The sequence below is a fragment of the Aricia agestis genome, chromosome 5 (genome assembly GCF_905147365.1).
Source record: "Aricia agestis chromosome 5, ilAriAges1.1, whole genome shotgun sequence".
Classification (NCBI taxonomy): Eukaryota; Metazoa; Arthropoda; class Insecta; order Lepidoptera; family Lycaenidae; genus Aricia; species Aricia agestis.
This window is the reverse complement of record NC_056410.1, coordinates 19234375-19259476: the sequence shown is the minus strand read 5'-3', so window position 1 is coordinate 19259476 and position 25102 is coordinate 19234375. Positions and strand designations below refer to the sequence as shown.

At 34.2% G+C, this 25102-nt stretch overlaps 1 protein-coding gene and 1 non-coding gene across 3 annotated transcripts in view; both read right to left on the bottom strand.

The window, feature by feature from the left end:
- The window catches only part of LOC121727460 (sushi, von Willebrand factor type A, EGF and pentraxin domain-containing protein 1), a 107463-nt gene extending 96353 nt beyond the window's left edge, over positions 1 to 11110 (bottom strand). For both annotated transcript variants that reach the window (XM_042115335.1, XM_042115337.1), the window contains exon 1: positions 11001 to 11110. The gene's annotated coding sequence lies outside the window, so the exon portion shown is untranslated. The remainder of the gene's footprint in view (positions 1 to 11000) is intronic.
- On the bottom strand, positions 5812 to 5884 carry Trnar-acg. Its single transcript has one exon. It is a non-coding gene; the product is annotated as a tRNA-Arg (tRNA).
- Positions 11111 to 25102: the final 13992 nt, after the last annotated feature.

The following is a 25102-nucleotide window of genomic DNA, read 5'->3' as shown; positions in this document are numbered from 1 at the left end:
TGAGTGAAACAGCTGTAGTCGTACCTGTTAACAAAATGTAATTAAATATTATTATTTGTTCCATTCAATTCCATTTAATTTCAGCATCTGTTAGCATTTGCCGCTAAGCCGAGATGTTGATATGGAGACATCGGAGTCCCAAGAAACGACACGCAATAGTTTTTACACGGCGATGTGCACAGCTCGTCACCCGATTCGAATTTCTGCACAAAATTAGCAACATCGATTCCTACCAATTTTCTTCCAAAATCTAATTCAAAGGCTCTAGGTAAAAACAGCTCCTCAAAAAGTCCTTGTGAATGGCCGTACATTGCTTTAAGATATCAAGGATCAATAACAAAAAAACAATACTGTATTTCAAGTTCTGTGGTCAAACAGTCCATTGTGGTCAACAGTACAAAAGTAACAGGCATGTTCTCATTTTTTATTTCCTAAACGTGAAGTCGGCTATGCGTAAATATTACAATAAGACACGTAATTTTATTTAAATAACTGTTGATCTAAATAGCTAACATTTCTTAGATAAGTACGTGTCCAAATTCGAATGCATATCAAATTGAGATCAGAACTTTTAGCACGTTTCCGCCATCTCATTAGATATGATATATTTATTCTAGAATTTTTAGAATGATTGAAAGATTTAATAAAAATACCAATCGATAATTATTTTAATGAGATCAGCAGCAGGTGTTAAAAATGCAAATTAGCGAAAAATTTATCACTATAGAAACTATCCAATAAGGTACACACAAATTTTGACATTCAAGAGCCTGCTGTCAGAAATATCAAAGCACACTAGCCCCGCCTATACATCTATCCTCCAATCGTGCCACCGAGCATTGTGCTTTGCGCTGCAGCTAATAGTGAACAATATCGCGTAACAACGTTCCCGCATTATAGCACGAAAGTAAAGGTCGTAAAACCAAAAATATTTTTGATGATTACTTAAAAATTAAATACAATACTCATATTTCCTTTAGCCATTATTTTACAAAGTGCGTGATTGTAGTTATTTAATGATAGTAATTCAATAAGTGTAACAGATATTTGTTAAAAAGTCCAGAAAGATTCATAACTTCGAAAAATATAACTATCGAGTCAAAATAAGTGAATCGGTTTTCCGTTACAATGATTAAATAAATTAATCTCAATTTAAGTCAATCGTCTTCCAGGATCGTAATACTTATTAGAAAACACAGCAAAATTTGTTTGAGTCTGACCATGGTAGTCAATTGACTATATAGTAGACAAGTTTCACAAATCTAGCAAAACCAAAGATGCATGCAAAAAGTAGATGTGTTTATAATTACTAGTCACGACTCACGAGTGGTGTGCGGTGCGTGTTTATGCAATAACTACAAGTAGGCGACTAAACTATGTCATTGGACTATTCGGAAACGAGTAGGCTTCGAGCATTGTACTTGTTGCCAAATCGGCATATTTTAAACTACATTACTTTACCATATGCATTTACATTGTTTATTTTATTTCTAAGCGGACGATATTACAATCTATTTCTTTGTTATTTTATTTGAATGAGATAATCTTGTTTATTTGCAACAGGTTTCCTGCAACGGATGTAAGTATTTTTATGGGTGTAAACAGAGAATAAAAAGGTTTACCAAGGTTTACTAAATCCAAAAATATTCTAGAATTCAAATGCAGAACCATGGAAGGGGAAATAAGTATAAATAAAAATCACTTAAATGATAAGGTTATTACTTATCCAAAAATTTATTGACGACCTCTGTGGCTCAGTGGTGAGCGCGTTGGTAACTCAAGCCGGGGGTCGCGGGTTCGAGTCCCGCCGACGGAACAAAAAGTTTTCAAAGTTCCTGGGTCATGGATGTGTATTAAATATGTGTATCATATAATAAAAATCTTAAATATATGTATAGTATAAAAGTATTAAATATATTTCCGTTGTCTGGTACCTGTAACACAAGTCGTTTAGGGACTTACCACAGGGCCAGACTGACGTGGTGTGAAGCGTTCATAGATGTCCATAGATACTTATATCCTTTGAAAGCACAAATAGCTGAATATTAAATAAAGGATTTGGTCTCAGTCAATCTCGAGAAGGCAGGGCGAAGGCACATTCCTACTGAAGGTCGACTACATGATTAGAAATTAATTCTAGGAATGTAAGACAAGGCGTTAAATTATGGCCAAAAGTTTCGCACAGATAACGGAGAGAAGATTTAGGATGGAAACTCTTTGGGTTCAAGGGAAGGGTACAAAAATAATCTAAGGGTTTAAAGCTAATCTTAAAGTTTTAAAGCCTGTAATCCAAAATTTGTAAATTCCGTTTATGTAGATATTTACAAAATATTGTGATAAATAATTACAGTATCGTCTATCAGTTAACTTCCACGATTGAATTGCGAAACCGACTCGTTGAAATTCGGTATGGACCTACTCCTGTAATAAATGCAAAATATGTTCCTTCAAAATGTGAAATTATAATTTTGGCGCGTTGTATATACGGTTCTGTTTATAATATTTCCGAAACCAGTTATAATTTAAATAAAATAGGTCATATTTGCTACTAAAAGTTACAACCGTTTTTATCACGGCGCGGGCGAGGTTAAAGAACTATGGGCATCTAATTATTCTAAGCGAAGACACGACAGTTTTTTCGCTGTTGAACGATCTATCAGACATGCAAAACTGTCACATACCCGGATATATAGCTGTGAATCATACTATTCAGACGAAGTGGCCTTTTTAACACAAGATAAATAATGAAATTTCACTTTACGAGTTTTGACCTACAGATGAATCTTTACTTGTAAAAGCACAAAAGCTTTATTTCAAAATTCTACTAATATTATAAATGCCGTCAGTTTGTTACCTTTTCACGCCCAAGCCACTGAACCGATTTTGCTGTTTGGTATGGCGATACTTTGGGCCTCGGAAAAGGACATAGGATACTTTTATCCCGGAAAAATGTACGGTTCCCGCATGATAAATTAATTTTGGCACAACGGAGCTGCGGGAATCGTCTAGCATGATAAAAATAATTTAAATATTCAGTAAGTTTGTAAAATTTTTGGAAAATTAGAAAGTTTTGTAAACGGCTCACCACACATTTCCACCACTATCTCCTGTGACACCAGCATCGATATAGAAATGAGTCAGATGCTCAGAATTATAGAAATTCCTTACGTCTTGGGGAATACCTGTATTTCAAGCAAATATTTTGTTACGGTCTAAAACTTAGTAAGTACTCCAAACTAAAGGTACGGGAACTGGCGAGGTTCCTGTTTCATTACTTAGATTTCTAGGTTCGAGGTTCGAGCCCTCAACAAAGCGTTATTGGTCACATTCCATTAAGGTGAGCGACAAGCCTTGCTCGAGACAAGGCCAGGTGAAGGGAGACAATATTCATAAGTGATCTAGTATAGTACTTCCTTCACTATATTTGTCAAACGGGTTTCAATCGGGTCGTAAGCGTAGTGCGTACGCAATTTGATGACGATTTTATGTTAAAATTCTAATTTGGTAATTCTGATCGAATCGCCGCGTGCCCGATGTTTTTCTAGAACATATTAATGCATAATACTTGTCTGGTTTTTGGTAGTCTGAATATTAAAGGCCTTTAAGGAAAATAATAATATCTAGGATAAGCTTGTTATCTTTATGCATCAGACTGTCAATAGTAGAAAGAAAGTTATCTTCGTTGTTCATTTATTTTTTCATCATTTCATAAAGTAGTTAAATGTATTACCGGTAAGTTAGGTGAATATCATATTAGTTGGAAAGCATAATATTCATATTTCTCACGTAACATTTATATAAATCGATAATTTGACCCAGATAGAAACTAAAAACGTGATCACAGCACTTGGAGCTGTTCACTGGAACGTCTATAGTCTATACCATACCTACGCATTAATCTTAATATCAAGCCGCATAAATTATTTATACGTTACGTTTGTACTAATATTATCTAGTAATAAATATTATAAAATATGTATTTATCACATATTATATTATATTATTATAATGAGTCGGTACTTCTATATAAATATTAAAAATCAATTTTAAATTTTGTTAGTCTCACTAAAACTCGAGAAAAGTTGAACCGATTTTGCTACTTTTAGTCTTGAAATATGCGTAGAAGGCCAGAGAAGTTGGTGGGAAGTGACACGAAGTTCACCGGGTTATCTAGTAAAAAATATAAGCACGTCCAGAATTCGAAAACTTAAATACATTTGGAATCATGAATTACGATCTCAAAGCTACAAACATACTTTTAAAGAAGCGAAACTAAGTTTAATATATTGTCTCCATAGATACTGCAGATATAATTTATCTTGTAGATACACCGTTATAGAATCCACGATTTGCCTAAATACGTATATTACCAACATCGTGCAAGCGAATTGAAGAATTTGGGTGAGGAGGTCGTGGGATTAAATATTAATGAAGAGATAGTCGAACTAATTAAAGCAGATCAGAATACGCAAACAAAACTAGTAGGTAGCTGATGATTCAAGTTTTGCGTAAACAGAAATTATTGCTTTGCAACGTGTTAATTTTTGTAACTTTCTCACTTTTCGCTTAATTTTTGCCTTGACCTTTCTTGTAATTACGCCGTATACGAAAAAGTGAAGGTTGTTACAAAGAGGCTGTAACATAACATTGCACCTACGTGCATTTTGTGTTTGAATCAACTTCGCCTTTGCAAACTTTGTACACTAAACTTAGCAAATCGAGTTAGCGAAAGCAAAACGCCTCGATAATTTCAAGGCATGTGAGGGGAAGACAAATTTAAGATTAACTTGACGAGTGCTTCACTCTTGTGCCAAATAGTTTGAATGCCTCAGGCGACCCGAGAATTTTCTATGATGCAACGCTAGTTAACAAACCAAATTGTGCTCTAACGCGGTGTAGCAAGCTCGCAATTGGCTCGGCGTTTTAATCGTATGCTGTTGTCAGACCGTCTAAACCAGAAACCGGAGGATCGTTGTGGATAATCGAATTCATTAGTACTCTTTGTAGGTTCAGTATTGGACGATCGTATAATAGGTAGTCCAGTGCAGACGGAGCTCTATAGATTACAACAATGCTAGTAACAAAACCTGAGTGATGTTCGGTTCTATAGAAGGTTCGACTTGATTTTGATTTAAGTTGTTAAGTTTAAGTTAAGTGTGTATCTTAGATTTTTGTATGTGTAAATTTTTGTGTCTTAGATTTTCTAATTTTGGAATAGTATCTCAGTAACATCTCGGTTTTAAACACTGAAAAAGGTCATAAAGATATGCTTAAAAAATATGTTTAAAACAGTATAGCATGATTACATTTTAAATCAGAGAAAAACTCAGTTTAAGTTTAGTTTGAATTCTGGACACTCAGTTTTTCTTAGTGAAAATACTTCGCTTTAAATCAAGATAAGATTTAGTCTGAATTCTAAACTGCATTTGGGTACGGATAGCATTCATATAGGTGTTCTATCAGAATAAACGTCAAGATGATTGATTCTCGAAAGTTCTCGGGTATGGCTATTTCATGTATGATTATCATAATGGTGCTCATATCTCTACTCTGAGCCAAAACATCTATCATTTGTACAGAAACTGTGTTTTTAATATGTACTAGATAACCCGGTGGAGTTCGTACCACTTCCCTTCTAATATAAACCTTCCCTGGACTTCCACTAATATAACTAAACTTATCCAAACGATTCAGCCTTTCTCGATTTGAAGAGGGCCTAATAAAATTTTAAATTATTGTTTACTTGCATAAATATGGTGTATTTTAGCTATTTAGTATAAGAATTAACTTTTTTCAAACTAAAAAATGCCTCGATCCTGCCAGGATTCGAACCTGGAATCTTCTGATCCGTAGTCAGACGCGTTATCCGTTGCGCCACAGGACCGTGACAGTTGGTGGCAAAATTTTCATAAGCATACCAGTGAAATAATGTTTTCTAATAACTATAACTACCCACGTGATAGTATTTTTATCATGGTCAACGGTCTTTATTGTTAATTGCACTCAAAAGCTCTGACGTCGCATTTTGTATTTTCAAGAAGCTATGTAAAATCTCAATGTGTTTGTGTACTCTATATGTCTCTCTGTTACCTCTTCAGCCTTAAAAGCCATTTTATTGATTTAAATGGCGATTCTTTGAGAGTTAATATTAGAATAGTTGTCGTTGCAGAAAAATGTGTTGCCGTACCTCGCGATAAACTAATGCCTGAACGAAATTGCGTATGTACTATATTTAAAATAGGTAACCTAACAAATCTTGACCCACTAAAAGACTATAATTACTATATCAATGCTAAATAATCGTAAAATAGAAAATATAGACACGATCGCACACACGGCGAGAGTCGGTGTGACCCCCTTCCCAATAACGGGCCGCTAACCGTTCTGTTATATAAGCCGATTGCTAGCAAGTCGTACTTCCGTCAACGTAGCCATCAGAAATGTATTGAAATATTTGAGGAAACGTAATAACAATCATTAAAATTAAAGGAGTAAACATAAAATATTTGGGGCCAAAGTCAAGTTATGATTCGACTGTAAAAAAGAGCTTTAAGTTAACGCGTCGTTAAACGCGAAAGCTTAATAGAAACACATTTTTGTTTGTCACTGTCCCTTAGAATAAAGTAAACAAAGACAAAAATCGATTAAGTTAATCTACATTATAATTACTAGCCTATATACATAATTACATATAGATCATCATACAGATCGAAAAATAAACATTTAAATCCTATAATGAGAAGATTTAGTTCATTTAGAACAGTTTATCTAATTTGCTAGTCTTAACTAGAAAGGCGGTTGTGGACTGTGGTTCTATGGTTGAGGCGAGTTTCAAACGAGTTTAGAGGTTTTAGTCGTAGGCTTGCAACACAGATACAAACGGATTACCTGTTTAATGTTTAAGGTTTAGCAATTTTTAATTAAATAGTATGATTGTATCTAATAATGAGTTTGTTGATGTCTCAATTTAATTAATTAATAAATTGCAACGTACTTTATATTTTACAGAATCATTATTTATTGAATGTTATGCATTCAATAAATAATGATAATTGAGTATGGACGTAAGGTAAATAATTTAAAATAATAAAATTGACAAAGAAATAATGAATGTTATTTTACAGATCCTTTATAACATATTTTTTAATTTACTAAACAAGCTAAAGTAATTAACATTACCAGCTCCACAAAGTAACCTAAACTACGTATTGACCAGACAGATCAAGAGCGTCTGAACTGCTGACTGGGTCTGAGACCTTAAGACTTGGAATACTAAAGTTAAGTCAGCGGGTTGGAGTTCAGTTGAACCACTGAACATAACGAACACAGATTAAGATAACGAATTCAATAACGATTGACAAATGGACGCTGTTAAGCATCTATATATTAATACGTGAGCCAAAAACTTTGTATCCCTTTTGACGAAAAATGGGGAAACGTAGGTGAATGAAATTTTGCACAGTTATAGTTTATATGGTGAAGGAGTGCATCGAGCTAATATTATTTTGAAATTATGCTTTTATCATACATTTTTTTTACAAATAAAACATTACACACACTACAGTACACACACTAGGAAAAATGACAGATTTTTGAGTGACAAGCCTATACATACGAATTATACTCTTTTATTTATGGTTGAAGTATGTTGACAACAAAGTGACAAATTGAAAATGGATTATAGTTTTTTTTAATTGAATCTTAGATACTATTAGACAATGCTTTCACAGCCAGTCTGAGATCAGCCGAGTCCCAGAGACAAGAGTTGAAAAATATATGATAAAGTCAATATTATTTTTTTTACAAAATATAGGTATTAGTCCTAATGCCGTTGAAATTAAGGTCGAATTTCGACCATTGGGCGATCTCTAGTTTATGTAAAATCCCATAAAAAATACGCATTGAGTTATGAATGTAAGTCCGATTATGTTAGTCATAACACTGTATTAATAACTAATGAAATAAGGGGGCAAACGAGCAAACGGTTCGCCTGATGGAAAGCAACTACCGTCGCCCATGGACACTAATCACTGTGGGCTAATACACTGATCACTAATGCTTAACAGCGACTTAATAATCTGCAGTATGATTAAGCTTGTTCTTACAGCGTTACATAAAAATATGATTAGGACCCTGGTTAATATATTTTTAACGAGCTATTATAAAGTTATCGCTGTCAAAAATCCAGGTTTTAATTAATAAGCTAGTTAATAGTTATTGTATTTAAAAGTTAAAAAGCCTACTGGCACCAATGTTGGTTATTTGATTTACTAATCGATTGTCAAAATATCTTCTTTCTTCTACAAAGTAACGTCATGTTATACATTTTACTTTTTGTTGTGTTAAATCCAGTACAACTTACAAGACTAAATATAACCCAGATAGGTGAAAATGGGCCAACAAAAGCAAGACTGTAATATATAAAGGTCGCAACTATTTCGGTTGCTATCAGATAACCAAACCGCCATGCTGCTTTCTCCTGCAGTAAATGTGCAGACCACCAAAGAATATTAATGGCCATTAATAACTTTCTAGTTTAATTTTACTTTGGTTTTATTATCCTTTCTCTTGAAGTGTTAGTTTCTATGAATCCTGATTGCCAATTTCAACCGTGATTAGTTTCTTTCATCTGATTTAGATAGTTCTGGAAACAAAAATCTTTAGTAATACTTTTTTACTCCACTGTGCAGCTGCAATAATTGTTGACACTGACGTGTCAAAATCTATAAACGGGGTGGGGTGCCGAATTTTTCTGATCAGAAATTCGGATAATGTGAAGCCGGGCTATATTTAATCTCAGTTTGAAACTCCTCTATTATGTAGTCTACACAAGAAGTAAGGATTTTATATCTACTTTATATTATCCTAAGCCAGTAATGCGGTCATGTGGCGTGGCGTGGCGTGGGGTGTAGCAACAGTAATTAGCTGCTCAACTTGCCGGCCGAGCAGCCAAGCGCTAGGATTATGATGAGCTCACGAGCATAGGGATAGGATATCTTATGAAATTGATGTCGATATAATCAGAGAATGTAGTATCCATCCATTCTAATATTAGTAATGCGAAAGTCTGTCTGTCTGTCTGTTATCTTCTCACGCTTAAACCGTTGAACCGATTTTGCTGTAATTTGGTATGGAAAAACTTTGAATCCCGGGAAAGGATTTAATATACTTTTTATTCAAAAAATGTACGGTTCCTACGGGACAAACGAATTTTGGTGCAACGGAGTTGCGGGCGTCATCTAGTAACCTATATGTCGTACTTATTTTATCAAATTATTATTTTAAATCGAAAGAGCTTACATATCAGCTGCAAGATCTTGTTCTTTTTTTACGTTTAACGTTTGACAAGAACATTTTAAAGAAAAACTAAAAGAAAATTGTAAAAAGGTGTTGGTAGCAAATAGGGGAAAAGGGATGTTAATATCGACATGCCCTAAGAGTTACGCTTGGACAGATAATGTTTTTTTAACTTCAAACTATGAATAATGTTATAGAATACATAAATAATAATTAAGGGGTTATTTTAATACCAGGTTCATTACCACGTCAATGTACTAATTGGCACTTAGTTGCGTATAAATTATACGATGTATTTTATAGCATTTCATGTTATTTTCGTACTTCTATACAAATATTAAAAATGCAAAAGTATGTTTGCATGTCTGTTAAATCTGATACCGTCTTCTGTGCTCAAAGCTACCAGATTTTTTTACAAAATAAGAGGGCAAACGAGCAAACGGGTCACCCTGATGGAAAGCAACTACAGAAATGTATAAAAATCAGTGATTACAGTGAGTCAGTGATTCTTCGTTTCAGTAGAAATTAGTTTATCACACGATAACCGTTTATTTTACTACATCAAAACTATCTATTTTTTTCCGGTATTCAAGGTATCTTCATAGCAAATTGCATTAAAATCTGGGTGAAGAGACAAATAGACTCGAAATCTAAAATAATATCACAATCTCACTATAATCGCGTAGGAACCCTGCATTTTCACGCTATGAAAACTAACCTAAGACTACTAATGTCTCAACTAACCACGTTTCCTACTTCTGTTCAAAGTCACAGAACCTTTCGAAGCGTGACAAATGACTGTAACTAAATATGTCTCCGTAGGTCGCGGCCGGTGCAACCGTCAGTTACACTTAACCGTGGTTAAAGATTGATTAACTATCTTTCCTGGAACATCTCTTAGTAATTAATTAAGATGTTTTCTTAATTTATACGAAAACTTAGCCGAGATAAAGCAAAAATTGTATTGGTAAGAAAATGTTAAAGCAGATTTTATGTTAAATTTTATCTGCCATAAGCGAATAAAAATGTAGGAATGAATAAAACATAAGCCATAAAATATTTTCCATGGCCAACTACTGTTAAATATAGTATTATAATTATATTATATAATATTTTATTTTCATTTAAATTGATACTTAAAACTTATTTTTACTGTTATTTCTTACAATATTTGAATAAAAATTTATTTTTATTAATTTCCGCGACATCAAAATATCAAAATAACGGCTGGAAATTTGCAAAATGTGAAGGAATGTGAGTCTTGAAGCAAGACGGGCAGGGGCGCGTAGAGATAAGGAGGGGGGGAGATACCGGTTGCGTTCAAGATGGTCATGCTAGAGTGTCCCCGTTTGCCTTGTACATTGTTTACAAATCCCTTTTCACCCAACGATTAAAACACCACAAGGAATAAAATTATAGAACCGTCAACGACAAAAACGCACGGATTTTGTTTTTCGTAGCTCCGTAGAGCCTAGCGCGTTGATGTCTTCCTTACGACGCTACGCAACCCAAAACGGGACGCGCGCAAAAGTGATTACGGACGAAATTAATGTCATAACTCGAAGAAAGTTCATCCGAAAGCGTCAAGAGAATGGAATTTTGGTCCGGCGCGCCCACCTGTACACATGAACCAAAAGTGTGTCAATATCGATCGGAACTTTCACAACACTAGACTCGGCGCTGCGGCTCGAGAGAATACGAACCTTTTTTCACGCTCACGTTGGTTTAAAAAATCCAGTTATGCACTATCAGGGATTGGGGTTAACGCACGGGCACAGTCACAGAATCATCACGCCGGCCGTTGCGCACGGGTCGGCCGCCAACTCACTACTGAGGCTTTCTTCGAGACGGTGCGCCCGCGCAGGTAAAACTCACACATACGCGACACAAGGCTCATTATTATTATTATCACGTTATGTTTATTGAATAGCTGCGTCTGGTGAGGCCTTTCTTCTGGTAGAATTGTGAGTTTTAGTAGCGGATGCGATATGATATTTTTATATTTAATACAAGAAAATTAAGTTTAAGGTTTTTAAATAAAAGGCCGACATTGCACCTACAGCTCTGCTGATGTTGCGAGTGTACATGGGCGACGATAGTTGCTTTCAATCATGTGACCTGTTTGCTCGTTTGCTCCCTTATTTCATATTTAAAAAAATACTATAAAAATACTTTTTAAGTTGACTGAAGATTGTAGAATAGAAAAACTATCTAGGTTTTGTTAATTAATATAAAAAGTATGCAACATAAAAAATTACAATAATATTTCCAAGAAGACATTGAAAATGTTATAATCTAATCTATAGAGTACAGAATAAGACTAACATAAGATTTTACTCCAACTCAAGCTTTATCCCTCGATGATTACGTTACTTCAATACTAAAAAGTAATACAAATCCGTCAATTGCATAATCCTACAGTTAATTGTTAAGTGTTGTTAAGATCTCAATTCAATGGTTACTGCTTGGTCTACTTTCTCCGCACGTTAACGGGTTGTTAACGATAGACGATAGTTATCTGATTCCAATTGGCCTTTGATGATCGTCAATAGACTGAAATTGATGATGTCATTGCTGATGAAGCAGTTGTCTCAGGAACTACTGGTCCGATTTGAAAATTTATTTCAGTGTTAGATAGCCCATCTACTGAGGAAGGCTATTGGCTGTATTTTATCACGCTAAGACTAATAAGAGAATGTGGAAAAAACGGGGGAAATTATTTGAAAGGGCTTATCTCGCGAACTACTGGAGCAATTTTTATGTTATTTGGCACAGATAAGAAGTAGATCACGTGAAGGATCATAGGCCATCGATTTTAATCATTTTTTCAGTGGCTATATATTTTATACCCGTGCGACGCCGGGGCGGATCGCTAGTTACATATGTATTTATAAAAATAAATATTGTCCGTGCCGCGTTTATGTGATAAATATATTTTTTTATTTTATTGTTAGTGAATTCATTAAACAACAAAATAATGAAATCCTTAAACATACAGTGGACAGTTTAAATAATAAAAACAATATGGAGTTCTTGAAACTTTGGTATTTCTCTCTTATTGTTATATTCGTAGGAGTAAATATTTTTTTATATATTTTATATATTTATTTTCCAATTGGTATCTATTTGCTTACTTACATATTTTAACCTACCTCATATTTTGATTTAGAAAACATATTTTCATCAAAACCTTTCACCGAATTTTAAGCGATCTAGAATATTCCATGCTAATGAGGTTAGTCTAATTTTGACAATAGTTTGTTTCTCAGGAGTGATTTTTGCAGAATTTCCATTCATTGTACCTGTACACTTCAATAGGCAGGTTACATTGTCTTTTGTGAATAGAGCCGGTACGCAAAAAGATCTTTATGCGTTGTGTTAATTTTTTTTGCCTCCAACAGGACCTTATGTCAACGATGTAAGGATCATTTTGGACTGGACCATAAAAGTTCCTATTTGACAGTCCTTGCCTTCCTAGAAGTCGTAAAACCTTTCGTCGACATCAAGCGGCTTTTTGAGGTGTTTTATACAAGTTGAGACGATCAAAATGCGACACTAATGTCAGTATATAATAATATATGCAGTAGGGTAACTTAGTCGTGTCATAAAAAATTAAATCACTCAACACAGAGATGTTGCGGCATGTGTCGCGAATTCGCGATATTGCATTGTTTTGTTATTTAAAGTTATCTATAAAAATATCATGGAGGCACTTCACTTGGCTATTTAAATACAAATTATTAAATTTTTTAGTGTGGCGAATACATCAAATACGTACTTGATGTATTCGCCAAACAATCACCATGTGTAGACGGTATGTTTGACAACATACCGTCTTATTTGCATATTTGACAAAAATGACCAATACCAAATACATACCTTTGTCGGTTTTTGACGCACATCAATGGAGTCAAATAGGCAAGTAAAAAAAAACAAGTAAAAATTTGGTGAAAAACGTCCATGTGTGGACGGACGGTCGTATTTGCCTATATTTGCTTGTTTGCGTATTCGTCAATAATGTTGTCAAATACAACAAATAGCCAATTATAGCAAATACAAATAGCCATGTGAAGTGCCTCCATCAGGCTAACGAGTGCGCTCATCTACTCTGCAGGTCTACAATTCGATGGTGTACCGTAGCCCCGGATCTAGGGGGGGCAAGCCGGGGCCTATGCCCCGGGCGGCAAATTCAGGGGGCGGCCAAATTCACACTTCACGGACCAATGGACAACTCATCATTTATTTAACTTTGATCACGGAATAAAATATAATAGCACAAGTACAGCAATTTCATGGCCATATCAACTTGACCAATACCCTGAGCGCGGAGTGAGACGTGCTGCACGCATCTTTATTATTCGCGAGGCGCGTAGGCATAGTTCAAAATACGCGCCCGCTCGCTTTTAAACCCTACCCTGTTAAATATACATATTGATAGCTGAAATTAAATGGATGATAAAAGTGAAAATAAACATAAGTAGGTAGGTGGGGCCGGGGGCGGTATTTTCAGTTTTTGCCCCGCCTAAAAAAATTGAAGATCCGGGGCTGGTGTACCGTGTACTGTATATATTTATATTGTGCTAATGGACACAATAATTTTGGCTGTGACTCAAGTAACATAAATTACGGACTAAGCCTAAGCTGGGGTAACCCGTTTTAATTAACTTTAATAAATAAGCTTCAGGTTGTTGTTTAATACAAAATTAAGGATATTGTATAATGAATGGCCTCCAAACGATGTTATTTGGAGTACCAAAATTTTTAAGAGCTAAAACAACGTTTTTAGACTTTTTAGTATTGAAATAACTCTGAAACCATTTAATCTAATAACTTTATAATATATAAAAAGCCTATATTATAATCCTATCGGGGTCACGAGTCACGACTCACGACCGTATGGCAGTTTAATCTATATTATATGCAACTACGTGTTATTATTATACTACCGTGTTCACACAAATTTTGAAAAACAAATTTCTTTTTAAAAATTCAAAGTAATGTCTAACGGGCGGTAAATCGTCGGCTCACAAAGGAAATAGTTCTGACAAAAAAGTTCTTGAATATTGCGAATATTTAGGTCAGGCTTTTAAAACAGCCGGGATATTTTTTAAAAAGTATTTTTCAAATTTATTTTCTCTCTTTGTGATTAATTTTAAATTTTGACATCCTCGTCATACATGTATTATTATCAGTTTTACCTGGCCACTTTAATGCTTGGTTCCTGCAGTTTTTTGACAACGATTTAAAATAATCTAAAGGTATGCCATCTGGCATAAAGTCCGCCTATGTATAACCAACATTATGAAAAAAGCATAAATATGTAAATAAATATATTTTACTTGTATCTTACAAATTATACGATTCAAATTTTCAAACTACACTATAATAATATTTAACCATTATATTAAAATATTAAATATACTTACTGAGTAAGTGATAAATAAATAAAAAGTATTACTTAACTTCTCTCACAGATCAATGAAATATTATCTAATATTTGCCAATAACTGTTCCTCCTTTCTTACAACAACAAGCACTTTGTTGACGGTTGGATATTTTGTTTTGGCTTCTAACCTTTTTTACAATCATTAACCGTATCTTAGAAAGTAACGAATTATCCAATACGATGGATTATACGTAATTTAATAAAATCATTATAACTATACGCTATAAATCTAACACTTTACGAAACACCTCACAATGGGTGGGAACGAGCAGCTATTATGTGTGTTCGTACGTTTTTGCCACATTGTTCCTGACTGTGTTTTCTATTACAACTTCCTACTAGACACGGGCTAATTTGAGACAATCTAGGCGACGCACAATAGTTTTTATCTGGTAATTTTATTGACATCAATCAAGTTCGTATAGGTAAAAAAGTAGGTGTGATATTTTATTCCGCAGTCAGTTAAGCATATCTTATTATAGGTAATTAAATTAAATTAACGCCTGTGTGGTCTAGTGGTTAAGAGCGTAGCCCTTGATTCGGAGGTCGTGGGTTCGATTACCGCGTTGGAAATATGTTATTTCCAAGTTTAGTTAGGCCAATGCAGGCTGATCACCTGATTGTCTAACAAGTAAGATGATCCATGCGTCGAATGGGCGTGTAAAAAGTCGGTCCTGCGCCTGATCGCTCGCCAGTCGTGTCGGTCTTCCGTAATCCGGGTTATGAGAGTGATGGAATAGAGAGTGCTCTTGTGTACTGCGCACACACTTGGGCACTATAACATTACTCCTGCATACCTGGCCTGGGTTCAATGAAACTGGCCACCGTCACCGAAATCGGTGTGGGGAGTATTATTATTATAGAGGTAATGTAATCTAAAAACTATAACCCGACTACGCACATCTACTATTGTATATTTTTAACTGACTTCCAAAAAGGAGGAGGTTTTTCAATTCGACCGTATACGTATTTTTTAAGCTATTGCATAGCTTTTGCCGCGGGTTTGGAGCCGGCCACCGAATCAAGAAATGCGGCAACGAAAAAACCTAACACGGGAGGTGCCCTCCGACCGCGTGTGCGTGCGACTAGACATATGCGAATTATAATTGCATAAGTTGATAAAAAATGCTATGCAATAGCTTTACCGCGGCAGTCTCCAAGTGCCACATGTATTTTTTTTCCTCTCCAATGTATGATTTCACATATTATGACATACATTCATAGCCAAAATAAACCTATTTGTAAGCATCATTGTAGTCAGATAAAACGGAGTTGAAGAAATATAATTTTATAATTTAAATGTGTCAGTCAATATTAAAACATTAGTTTGTAACATTAAAATCCGCCACTGGCCACTTTTAAGAACTACAACATGAATATTCCACAAGACCTCTGCTTATGCTAAATATTTGGCGATAACTTATGAATTCCATAAATTTCAATTTATTTAGTAAAATGTTCCCCGAATTTTCGAGTCTCGAGGGAAGGGCTTAATAGCTTCCCAATATTTTAAGGGCGACCTTAATAATACCCAAAAATATCCCTTCCCGGCCCTCATGTATTCATTTACACAGTATTATGAGTTAAACGTAATCTATGCTTGTGAATTCTGAGCTGACCCATGTATGTTGAAGTGATATTTTAACAAAGACCACAATTTATAATACCATACCCATGGGCGTACCGAGGGGGGGGATCATGTTGACGTCCCTACTAAGTATATTATCTAGTACTTTTATCTATAAAAATAAAAAAAATTAAGAACGAATTTTTGCCATTTGTTTGCAATACAATATTTTTACAACTAAAAATTATTAATTTTTTATTCTTTTTAAACACCTAGCTTATGAAAAATCTGATTTGCCCCCCCTGGCCCAGAACCTGGGTGATTTGCCCCCCCCTGGCACCAGAACCTGGGTAATTTGCCCCCCCCCCCCTGGCCCAGAACCTGGGTACGCCCATGACCATACCTATGGAAGTAGCCCCACACTAACACAGAGACGTCTTGGTAATACGGTCCTGAATTCCTGATATTATGTCTGCTTGGGCCGTGTGTGTGTCTGAGCCATCGTAGGTCTTAAATAGATAAAATTATTCATCTGATCTAGACATGAATGAGTAGAAAGGATATGAGTTTCCTTCTTCAAGCAAAGCGGGAGGTACTGCACAAAGTTGCAATAACCAAAACGTCAAAAATCTAAATACGAATCACCACGGGAGTAAATATATAAATGTGTTTTTATTAATGGCAAATTTACTGTTAGCGTTTATATGTATTTTTTTGCAGGCGCTTACTAAAATTAGGACAAATTGTGCTCATCAAATTCCACCTTGCCGTATAATGAATGACCCTAGCCCTGTAGGTCTACTGCGAAATAATTTTGAGACACAAACAATCGGACGAGAATGCCGCAACCTACTCTAACAACGTTTCATATTTTTTAGAGTCAATGTAACTAAAATACAAGTCAAAGTAACTAAAATACAACAGCACGTCTAGTGTATTTTAGTTACTTTCATAGTATTATGTCCTACGGTATTTTGCTGTAGGGCAATGCTGCAGATATAAATACAATTTTTGTGCTGCAGAAGCGAGCTGTACGGGCAATCTACAAGTTGGCCCGTAATACTTCACTTAGAGAAAAAATTAAGGAAACTGGAATCTTAACTGTTGCTTCTCAATATGTCCTATCAAATGTATTATATGTTAAAAAGAATATATATCAATTCACGAAAAAATGTGTAACCCATGGGAGAAATACTCGTAATAAACATAAGCTTGAAATTCCGGTGACTAGACTTACTAAAGTCAAAAATTCTTTTAAAGGTCAATGTATACGCCTTTATAATAAGATCCCAGAAATCGTTCAAAATCTCTAAATTAATAGATTTAAAAAAAAGTTGTTAAAGAACGTTTGTGTACCAAAGCGTACTATAAAGTTACTGATTTCATGAATGATAGTACACCATGGGAATAAGGTCGCCCCCTGCAGAGCTGTTTCTATATAATATTATGTATAATAATCGTACACTCGTTGTATTTTATTTAGTCACACTGTTATTTTATAATATATTTTTTGTAATTTTCCATCTTTTTAGAAAAAGATGGCCCCGTGCGAGTTTCTTACGCCGGTTCTTCTCGCCGGGTTAGTTCCCGAACCGGTGGTAGGCATCTGTGTAGCCCCGACGTTCAGAGAATATTTGAAAAAAAATATTATGAATAAAAAATTTTGAGTTTGAGTAAGACACGGATTTTCGTACGATTGTTTGAGTTTTAGAACGGTTTCGTGGTACGGCCCACAATACCTGTGGCAACCTACATCAGGTATATAATATATTGTATGAGCTGGGGAGGTTTTTCACGGACATAATGAGGGTCTCATCATTACGACTGACCCGTATAAAAAGTATAAAAAGGGATAATTGCTTGTCCAATTCCGGGGTATTACACAGAAAATATGGTCGTAAATATTCAAATTATACTTCGTTTACTGCGATAAAACTACAAGTTAAAGTTTCATAAATGTCACGTTGTGGTCTTTCTGGAAAATAATTGTTAGGGTTAGGTTAGTTAGGTTAGTTGGATTAAATATTTATAAAGCTAATAACTATTTACTTGAACTTGGCTTGACACGCTACCGCGTCCTTATCTGACGATAAGGCGACAATATATAATAACATATGTTAGAAAAAATATAAATAAATTTAAAGTTAAAAGTGACATTCACTGTAGAAATACTAGAAATAAGCACAAGCTGGACATGCCAGTGATCAGAATTTAAAGTCAGTAAATCTTTTAAAGGTCAATGTATACGCCTTTACAATAAAATCCGAGAAAACGTTCAAAATCTTTCCATTAGTAAATTTAAAAAAGTGGTCAAAGAGCGTTTGTGTGCCAAAGCTTATTATAAGGTCAATGATTTCATAGAAGATGGCACATCTTGGGAGTAGGATGGCTTCTTGCAAGGCTACTTCTACATTATTATATTATGACTTACAATTATGTATGTTGACATTGTATATAATATTAAGTTACAAAATTGTAAACTTTATTTTAAAAGAATAATTTTTCTCTCACTTTTTTGGTAAAAAGTGGAACCCGTGCGAGTTTCTTACGCCGGTTCTTCTAGTAGTAACGACGCTCAGAAGACATAAGGTAATAATTGTAAACATTTATGTGTATTCCATAAAGTTAATATATACCTAGCGGAATAGAGCAACAATCTCGAGCTGTCAGACGTAACCGAAATTGGTTTCATCTGTGTGTAAAAATATGTGTACGTATACATTTACACAAGCATGATTGAACATAATTTCTATGAGATTAAATTGTCAACGTGCGGCACGTGCCGACTGGACGTAAAAAAAGAATGCTGCTGTCATGTATCATACGTCTCCTTTTACCACGCAGTGTTACTGATAGTGATATCTCTCTTGCTCAGGCCTTTGTTTCTCTATTCCACTAGGTATATTAACTTATGGTGTATTCTGAATAAAAAAGTTTGAGTTAGGGGGTAAGAATGTAATGATATTTAATTAGGTATGTGAATGTTATAAGAGTGCTTTTTTTATTTTATCCTGCTTTCAACGAAAATACTCTTAACCCTCGGTTGGTCGCGTGAGGTCTTTAAAAGCCCGGAGTTTGCGAAAACGAGAAAAAACTATATTTAAATTAATTGTAGCAACTCCGCTCTTTAGGTAGCTTCCTAAAAGGAATTATATTTCGATATAATTGCCACTCATCTGAGCTCGCGTGCATGTATTGTGTGTTACAGATGTGTTTGTTCACGCTGGGGTCTTTAAAGACCCCAGGTGACCAACCGCGTAACTAAATTTAATTTGATATTTCCATACAGTTTTCACACCGAAATGGATTTCTTTTGTGATTTTCCTTGTATTTTAATAATAAATTAATTAAAATGCACGTGTGTTGAATCTTATTGTTTTATATTTCTTACAAGAAGTTTTAGAAGCACTTTTCTAGAAATGCATATTTTGCTATGTAGACCAAAATGATGATGATTATTTTTTGGTGATGCTTAAAAACTAATTGTCGGTATATTTACCATACGTTTAAAGTATTAGAACAGGAAAATGTATAAAATATACAAAGTTTTGGTGCTGAAAATTTGTCAATGTTTAACATTCAATAGTTTATAATATGTTATTTGGACTTAGCTTTTTGAATTTCAATCTAAGTTATAGGAAATTTAACTATTATTTCAGTTACCAGTTTATCAGTTACATCTACACGTATTACCACAATTTTAAATCTATGTTGTTTTGTTTTTAATTTTCCTATCTGACGGTTTCCACTTGAAACTTTTTGACTTCTATTTTTAAATTGTGAGTTTTGGTTATAATTATTCAAAATATAATTAATTTTTTGATTTACTCTGATTAATATTATAATAAATAACAATAATTTGCAGAAAAAGGTTAAGAAATATAATTTTCGGGTTTTCCAAGACCCCAGGTGACCAACGGCGGTATTTTAAAAGCGCGACCAACCGAGGGTTAATGAAGATACGTCATAATATATTATTATTTTGTTCAGTGTTTGTGTTGTTTACTATAAATAAATCACATAAAACAATGTTCGAAAATGTATTTCATTATTTTTAAAAGTTCACAAAGATATTAATTAATGTTAATATATTTCAATAGAAGCATACTTCTATTGAAATATATTAACATCGCCATTTTTATGATAAGTACACTGTAAAAAGTTTATTTTTAAATTGTAATTTAATCAAAAGGTACTCTAGTAGCAGTTACCTCTCGTGTGAACGACTCTCGTCCGAAATGACTTAACGAGAGCCACTGTTGGGAGGAAATTATTACAAACCCTTTTGTAGGTTTAATTTTTAACTTTGTTTTATTATATTTTATTTTATTAGGAAAAACAAACAAGTATACTAAGAAATCACAAAAGAAATTACATACCTACTTACTAAACTTAAATTAAACAATAGTATATTCCACTAAGTTTTCACGTATTAGGTAAGTACTAGGAAAAAAAAAACAGTGCATACTTTATTATTTTAAATATACTTAATTGCTAACAGTGCATTTAAACATTCTTAATTTCTTTTCTAAATACATTTTTACCTGTTGCAAAATAATATAATATCTATGTTGGTAAAGTAATCATTATATTTTTTTTTTGGTATTTTTTGTTGTTATTTTACAGGTGCTTTTAGAGTTTATTAATTTTTTATAGTTAAGTGGGTTTTAAAATATCTTAATATAGAGGTATTCAAGTTTTTTCTTTGTTTTTTTTTTATTAAATAGAGTTTTTTTTGTCCAAGAGACGTATGGGATAAACAGACAAACGAATAGAATATATCTCGACAATGTATTACATAATACTTACGTATAATAAAAACTAATTATTCGCAGCATAATACTAAATAGTTAATATGACAATATAACCACTGGAAAATGCCTACCTCCTTAAATTAGCAACGCTTCTAAATGGCATATTATTTTGTTGATATTCTAGCTATTACCTTTGAACCAAGTCCTTTCGTGACAATGTGTCAAATAATATTGGAATACAATGATATCACGTGGCTTGTTGTGTATTAGCAGGCGTAGGTGAATCAGCTGTTAAATAAGCTGTTAAAATATTATCATACAACACTCACCTCAAGAGTACTGTTCAACGAGTCAAAAGTTCAAAAATAGTCTAAACGTCGGGAACAATTTCGCTCCGGTAAAACAAAACTAACTGTCTAAAAGATAAACAACAGATATTATCCTTTCTTGGTTAACTATAATATCCTCGACAAGTAAGTACTTTAGTAATTCATAGGCTGATAGTGAACCTACGTCTATAGCTACATAGCTATACACTATGCAATTTCATCTTCAATTTTCGTCATCATATTTTTATTCAACTTTCGTTTGGAATATTCAATAATTGAATGCGTCAAAATCCACTCCAATCACGAAAGAAAAGTGTCATAGCGTCACGGGACGCGGGCATGCCTCACGTGCGATGTTGACTGCGCTATAACGCATGCCCTTGATGAACAAAAAAAGGTACAGTGTGGACAAAGCTATTGGGTTTGGCATCACGCGGCCAAATTACGCAAGTTCTCCTATGAAAAAACTTCTGTGATAGTACTTAATTTTTTTAATTTTTGCTCCTGTTCAATGTTATTAGCAATCATGTTCATTGAATGTAGCTTAATAAAAACTTTAGGCGCTGTCAACAGCGGGGAAACTAGAATATTTTGTATTCAGAAAAATGTGAAAAGTTTAGAGATGTATTAAATTGTATCGAAAAATTCGAACCACAGCATACAAGAAAAATCCTTCAGTATTTTCTGTTTTCATATAGGGCAGCTTACCGTTTCACAAATCACAAAAAAAAAATGATCACTGAATTGTTATATTAAGACACTAGCGACCCGGCGTCGCACGGGTATAAAATATATAGCCACTGAAAAAATGATTAAAATCAAAATCGCCTATGATCCTTCACGTGGTCTACTTTTTATCTGTGCCAAATAATATAAAAATTGCTCCAGTAGTTCGCGAGATAAGTCCTTTCAAATAATTTGCCCCGTTTTTTTTCACATTCTCCTATTAGTCTTAGCGTGATAAAATATAGCCTTCGTCAATAAATGGGCTATCTATCATTGAAACATTTTTTCAAATCGTAGTTCAAAGTTCCTGAGATTAGCGCCTTCAAGTTAGCCCTTTCAAATAATTTTCCCGTTTTTTCCACCTTGTCCTCTATTTCTTCGCTCCTATTAGTCTTAGCGTGATAAAATATAGCCTATAGCCTTCCTCGATAAATGGGCTATCTAACACTGAAAGAATAATCAAAATCCGTTGCGTAGTTTTAAATATTAAAGGGAACAAAGGGATATGAGGGAAAAAAATGCGACTTTGTTTTATAACATTACTAGCTATCCCGGCAAACGTTGTTTTGCCATATAAATAATTTTGGTATGAAAAATAGATGTTGGCCGATTCTCAGACCTACTCAATATGCTCACAAAATTTCATGAGAATCGGTCAAGCCGTTTCGGATGAGTACGGGAACGAACATTGTGACACGAGAATTTTATATATAAGACTAGCTGTTGCCCGCGACTTCGTCCGCGTGGACTTCAGTTTATAGCGCGCGGTGTCAATAAAATTAGTGTCAAAAGCTTTTTAAAACCCTGGTACCCCTTAAATCAAAATACCCAAAACAGCCGTGTAGTGTGCATATAATATGTTTTTTTTTTAAATTAAACTTTTTTATACCTAAAGCTTATTTAGCGTTACACAACTTAGCTGTATAATGCATTACACAATTTTAGCTTTGCCCAATACCCATAAACTATTTAGTATTTATTATTGGTAGACTGTTGTTTCTGATATCTATATTGGTACGTGAGTTAATTAATAACATGTATAACAATCATATAGAAATACATAATATGAGCAAGCGATAGCGCGATCTAGGCGACTCTTGGCGCCATCTGTTCCAGTTCTTGGAACTAACTTAATTTGAACAAATTTACGCATAAACACCCCCTTACAACCCCTTTTTCCAGTAAGAAGTAGCCTATGTCCTTTCTCAGGCTTTAGACTATCTGTGTACAAAATTTCATTACAATCGGTTCAGTAGTTTTGGCGCTGTTGTTTTTGAATTTGATATCTAAGTTGGTAGGTGAGTTATTAGTTAATAACGTGTATAACAATCGAAAGAATCGTAAAATTTACCTTAACATGGTACCACCTCTTATAGAAATACGCATGAGCAAGCAATAGCGCGATCTAGGGGACTCTTGGCGCCATCTGTTTTGAGTTTTTGAAACTAAGTTAATTTGACCAAATTTACGCATTTTCACCCCCTTACAACCCCTTTTTTCAGTTAAAAAGTAGCCTATGTCCTTTCTCAGGCTTTAGACTATCTGTGTACAAAATTTCATTACTATTGGTTCAGTAGTTTTTGCGTGAAAGCGAGACAGACAGACAGACATACAGAGATACTTTCGCATTTATAATATTACTAGTATAGATTATGCATAGATTGTTATGACTTAAAAACCTTATTTAAATTATGCAAAAGCAAAACAATATGTTCATTATATTATACCTACATCGCTTATCATAATTTTATAATTATTTTATCATATAACTGTAGAGGTCAAAGCCCTCTATGCATGCCGCGTCGGCTGACCCCAATCAGATAGTATTGACAGTTAACTTATACATTTTATTCCTAAATAGCTTACGAGTTACGACTGTGGCCACTGGCTACGCTTGAAGAAAAATAATAGTTGTATTATACATTAATTTTATTATTGTTATACAATAGGTATTATAACATGAACTACTGTTCGTTGTTTTAGAAAAAACTAAGTGGAAAATTGACTGTAGGCCTAGGTACTATTGAATTTCGATTCTCAAAAATTGTATATAAGTACTTGAAATACGATGTAAAGCTGTAATCGTTTGAATATTTTAGGTTTTGTTTGGAGTGTCTTTGTCAACTTAATCAAAAATATTTGATACCAGAAGTTAGTATTATTGCATGCGGTACATAATCATATAATATTTTTACGCGATACATCCAATATCCGTCTATGTCTATGCTACATACGGTTAATTTTTTCAGTTGGTTTGGAGCAATGAGTTTCTAAAATACTAGAGTAGCAATGTCTTACAAAAGATTCTCAGAAATGCGTAACCACTTTTTTGTTCAAAAGACACTGTCAAGTCATATATTCGTTATGTCATTATGTATGTGAGATATGCCTGCAGGCATCTTCGAAGTGGCAACGCGTTGCTACCGTAAACTTCCAATCTAGTTACGTTAGTAACATAGAATATCATTGGTTTGGAGTCTGAATTGCCTTACCATTTTATTCTTAGATGTATTCTCCACTAAGTGTTTATTTAATTTGGTTATGATCTACGTCATGGTTTTGGTTGGAGATGATTGCACCCAGTAAAATTATTGTATGATAGATTCATGCTGGAATCTAAGCTACCTCAGAAGTGGGAATCCGATACGATGATCAAAGTAATTATCTGATAAGGATAATGATTTTAGAAAAAAGGACGAGCCCATAACAACATAGTATTAGATACGACGAAAACGCCGGCGTTTTCGTGCGTGAAAAAAACGAACGCTTGCGCTAGTCTCACGGAATTCCAAATCATAATTCCACATTAAGAAATCGAATGCGGAAAACGTGTGTATGCAGCCAGCCTTTAGTTTAAAACAAGATGTGCTCCACGCGCGTGATTAAAACACGCTTTAGCTGATTGTTATATGGACATATCCCATAAATAAAACTGTCGTTATTCATTTATTCTAGTCTAAAAAATTTTAGGTAAATGATGCAA